This window comes from Bos mutus, chromosome 12 (assembly GCF_027580195.1).
Source record: "Bos mutus isolate GX-2022 chromosome 12, NWIPB_WYAK_1.1, whole genome shotgun sequence".
Taxonomy (NCBI): Eukaryota; Metazoa; Chordata; class Mammalia; order Artiodactyla; family Bovidae; genus Bos; species Bos mutus.
In genome coordinates this window covers 17,928,563-17,933,647 of record NC_091628.1, presented here as the reverse complement: position 1 = coordinate 17,933,647, position 5,085 = coordinate 17,928,563, and the positions used below count along the sequence as shown (strand labels likewise).

At 41.6% G+C, this 5,085-nt stretch overlaps 1 pseudogene; it reads right to left on the bottom strand.

Moving 5' to 3' along the window:
- Window positions 1-682: 682 nt before the first annotated feature.
- Window positions 683-2,047, bottom strand: LOC102280356 (heterogeneous nuclear ribonucleoprotein A1-like; annotated as a pseudogene).
- Between the last annotated feature and the right edge of the window lie 3,038 nt (window positions 2,048-5,085).

Genomic DNA, 5,085 nt, shown 5'->3' with positions numbered 1-5,085 from the left:
ATAACGTCATTGTTCATTGTAAATTCTATGTATGTCAATTAGGTTAATTTGATTACTTGTGTTATTCAAGTCTTTTCCCTTTTTCTGCATCTTTTTTGAGGCTTCCCTGGTGGCTCAGAGATTAAAGCATCTGCCTCCAATGCGGGAGACCTGGGTTTGATCCCTGGATGGGGAAGATCCCCTAGAGAAGGAAATGGTAACCCCTCCAGTATTCTTGCCTGGAGAATCCCATGGATGGAGGAGCCTGGTAGGCTACAGTCCATGGGGTCACAAAGGGTCAGACACAACTGAGCGACTTCACTTTCACTTCTTTTTTTTTTTCAAGAGGATATTAAATCTTTTATTGATTACACATGATAATGGATGGTAACAAGCTTCATTCCCATCTATAACTTTATCTGGTACCATAATTCAATTTAGATATATTGCATAGGATGTGCCAACAATCATTAATAACCAAAAAAAATAAAAAAAAACTCCATGACTTTGCATGGGTGACCCTTTTAATGGTGAACTCCAGGTCACAACACAGTAACTGTCAGTTCAACTACACCAAGATTCTGAAGACAACAGCTTCTCCACCAAGCAGGTTGTAAATAAATTTCAAATGGAACCTGGCATCACCCTGAAGGAATTCTAACTTCACACTGTTGGGGTAGTTTACCAAAATGGCTTCAGAGTAGACTAACTTTACACAGCACATTAAAAAAAAAAAAAGACATTTATTCAGCGTCATGATCAGACTATTACATTTAGCAATCAACAGCATGGGTGCAAAAAAAAAATCTACATTAAAACCCTTTGTTGGAATGCTTTACACTTTCCACAGAACAGAAACTAAAATAACCTGTTATACAATTAGTCACAAGTACAGTCCTGGAGTTTTTTGCCCATACACATGAGTATTGTCTAAAACATGTCTTCTTTATAGCAGCTAGGCCCCGCCACCACTGTGCTTGGCTGAGTTCACAAATCTGTTGTAACCTGTAGCTTCCCTGTCACTTCTCTGGCTCTCCTCTCCTGCTAAGCTTTGTTTCCTGGCAGTAATTAAAACCTTCTGCCACTGCCATAGCTACTGCTGCTGCTGGAGCCACCATAGCCTCCTTGGTTTCGTGGTTTGGCAAAGTATTGGCCTCCACCACCATAGGGGCCAGAACTTCTGCCTCCAAAGTTTCCTCCTTTCATGGGTCCAAAATTTGAAGATTGATTGTTGTAATTGCCAAAATCATTGTAGCTTCTGCCACCTCCAAAATTGCTTCCGTCATTACCAAATCCATTATATCCATCCCCACTGCCACCATATCCGCCACCACCACAGCTGCCACCAAAGCCACCTCGACCACTGAAGTTTCCTCCACGACCAAAGTTGTCATTCCCACCAAAACCACCTCCACGACCGCCACCAAAGTTTCCAGAACCACTTCGACCTCTCTGGCTGGATGAAGCACTAGCCATCTCTTGCTTAGACAGGGCTTTTCTCACTTCACAGTTGTGGCCATTCACAGTGTGGTATTTCTGAACGACAGCCTTGTCTATGGAGTCATGGTCATCAAAGGTTACAAAAGCAAAGCCTCTCTTTTTGCCACTGCCTCAGTCAGTCATGATTTCAATTACTTCAATTTTCCCGTACTGTTCAAAATAATCTCTCAGGTGATGTTCTTCAGTGTCTTCTTTAATGCCACCAACAAAAATCTTTTTCACAGTTAAGTGGGCACCAGGTCTTTGAGAATCTTCTCCTGAGACGGCCCTCTTTGGTTCCACAACTCTTCCGTCCACCTTGTGTGTCCTTGCATTCATGGCCGCATCCACCTCCTCCACCGTGGCGTATGTGACAAGCCCGAAGCCTCTGGAGCGCTTGGTGTTTGGATCCCTCATTACCACACAGTCTGTGAGCGTTCCCCATTGCTCAGAATGGCTCCTCAGACTCTCATCGGTTGTTTCAAAGCTCAATCCTCCGATGAAGAGCTTTCGCAGCTGTTCGGGCTCTTTGGGAGACTCTGATTTAGACATGATGGCAGTGGAGGCGGGGAAGACTTCAACGATGCTTTCTCGGAGGCGTCCACAGGCAGAAAGCCACTTTCACTTCTATCAGCTAATGAAAGAAGTGCTAAAATCTCCAATAATGATTGTGGATTTATCCATTTCTTCTTTTAGTTGTCAACTTTGCTTAATATATAATGAAATTTTGCTATATTTTTTATAAATTACTTATACATTCTTTAGTGTGTTACAAACTTGCGACTATTTTATTTGATCATTAATTGACACTTTTATCATTATGAAATGTCTCTTTTAATCTCTAGAAATATTTCTTCCCCTAAAACCTGTATTGTCTGATATTAATATAGCTACACTAATTTTCTTTTGGTTAGTGTTTCAGTTCAGTTCAGTTCAGTCGCTCAGTCGTGTCCAACTCTTCAACCCCATGCATCGCAGCACGCCAGGCCTCCTTGTCCATCACCAACTCCCAGAGTTCACTCAGACTCACATCCATCGAGTCAGTGATGCCATCCAGCCATCTCATCCTCTGTCGTCCCCTTCTCCTCCTGCCCCCAATCCCTCCCAGCATCAGAGTCTTTTCCAATGAGTCAACTCTTCGCATGAGGTGGCCAAAGTACTGGAGTTTCAGCTTTAGCATCATTCCTTCCAAAGAAATCCCGGGGCTGATCTCCTTCAGAATGGACTGGTTGGATCTCCTTGCAGTCCAAGGGACTCTCAAGAGTCTTCTCCAGCACCACACTTCAAAAGCATCAATTCTTCGGTGCTCAGCTTTCTTCACAGTCCAACTCTCACATCCATACACGACCACAGGAAAAACCATAGCCTTGACTAGACGGACTTTTGTTGGCAAAGTAATGTCTCTACTTTTGAATATGCTATCTATGTTGGTCATAACTTTCCTTCCAAGGAGTAAACGTCTTTTAAGTTCATGGCTGCAGTCACCAAAAGTCTGACACTGTATCCCCTGTTTCCCCATCTATTTCCCATGAAGTGATGGGACCGAATGCCATGATCTTCGTTTTCTGAATGTTGAGCTTTAAGCCAACTTTTTCACTCTCCACTTTCACTTTCACTTTCATCAAGAGGCTTTTTAGTTCCTCTTAACTTTCTGCCATAAGGGTGGTGTCATCTGCATATCTGAGGTTTACATGACATATTTTTTTTCAATTCTTTTTTGTTTTTTAATCTTCTGTCCTTACAATTGTCTCATTAATAGCATAGAGATTTTGATTTTTTATCCAAAAGCAATTTTTTCTTTTAATTGGAGTAATAATCTATTAACATTTAATGTAATTATTGAAATGTTTATATGTACTTTCTTGTTTCAATTTCTGTTTTTTATTACTTTATTTCTCCTTTCTTCTGTTTTTTGAGGGGAGGAATAAAATACTTTTTATTATTCCATTTTTCCTCCTATTTTAGCATACTGGTTATTCACTCTTAGAGGCTCTGTATTATTTTATGTTCCTTCTAAAAGGGAGGCAGTTAATACAGACAAATCACCTTAATATGTCAAGGGTTAATTTATTAGCTTTGGTCTCTTTTGGTTTTGGCTTCAGTACCAGGATGAGGTCTTTCTGAGGTCTGGATCAGAAGTCTGAGTGTTGCTATTTCACTTTGGTGCACCTTGTACTCCCACCTCATTAATACCACACGGCTGCAAAAACTGCACAGTGCATCAGTCTCCCAGTTGCTGCTTTCTATTAGGTTTGTTGCAGTCTCTGCTGTCTTTGCTCAGCTTAGGAGCTGTCAGACAGCTCAAGGGGAGATTGCATCTAGCCTTTGGGTTCACTTCTCTGAAATTTCCTTCTCTCTGGGATTTTACCACTTAAGTCCCAGCCACTTTGGCAACTTCAAACACCAATCTGGCTTCTTTGTGCAACAGACTAGTAAAGTAGCAGCCTCGTACTCTGTTCCTTGCCCTGTGAGTTGAGCCAGGGTGAATATGGAGGTCATGTTGATGTGCCCACCTTCTCTTAGGGATCATCTGTGTTGGTCACTCCCCAAATTCTTTCAAATGGTGTGTTAAATATTTTGTCCAGCTTTTAACAATTTTCATTTTGTTTAATGAAAACTACCATGTTATGGCTAGAATCAAAAAGCACCCCCCCCCTACTTTTTTTGGCCATGGCATGAGGCATGCAGAATCTTAGTTCCCAGACCAGGGATGGAACCCATGCCCCCTGCTGTGGAAGCACAGTGTCTTAACCACTGGACTCAACGTTTTCCTTTTTTAGATACAAATATTGAATTTATAATGTTGTATACCTGAAAGCATCACTACGAACAAAGCTAGTGGAGGTGATGAAATTCCAGTTGAACTATTTCAAATCCTTACAGATAATGCTGTGAAAGTGCTGCACTCAATATGCCAGCAAATTTGGAAAATTCAGCAGTGGCCACAGGACTGGAAAAGGTCAGTTTTCATTCCAATTCCAAAGAAAGGCAATGCCAAAGAATGCTCAAACTACGGCACAATTGCACTCATCTCACACGCTAGTAAAGTAATGCTCAAAATTCTCCAAGCCAGGCTTCAGCAATACGTGAACTGTGAACTTCCTGATGTTCAAGCTGGTTTTAGAAAGGGCAGAGGAACCAGAGATCAAATTTCCAACATCTGCTGGATCATGGAAAAAGCAAGAGAGTTCCAGAAAAACATCTATTTCTGCTCTATTGACTATGCCAAAGCCTTTGACTGTGTGGATCACAATAAGCTGTGGGAAATTCTGAAAGAGATGGGAATACCAGACCACCTGACCTGCCTCTTGAGAAATCTGTATGCAGGTCAGGAAGCAACAGTTAGAACGGGACATGGAACAACAGACTGGTTCCAAATAGGAAAAGGCGTATGTCAAGGCTGTCTATTGTCACCATGCTTATTTAACTTATATGCAGGGTACATCATGAGAAACGCTGGACTGGAAGAAGCACAAGCTGGAATCAAGATTTCTGGGAGAAATATGAATAACTTCAGATATGCAGATGACACCACCCTTATGGCAGAAAGTGAAGAGGAACTAAAAAGCCTCTCAATGAAAGTGAAAGAGGAGAGTGAAAAAGTTGGCTTAAAGCTCAACATTCAGA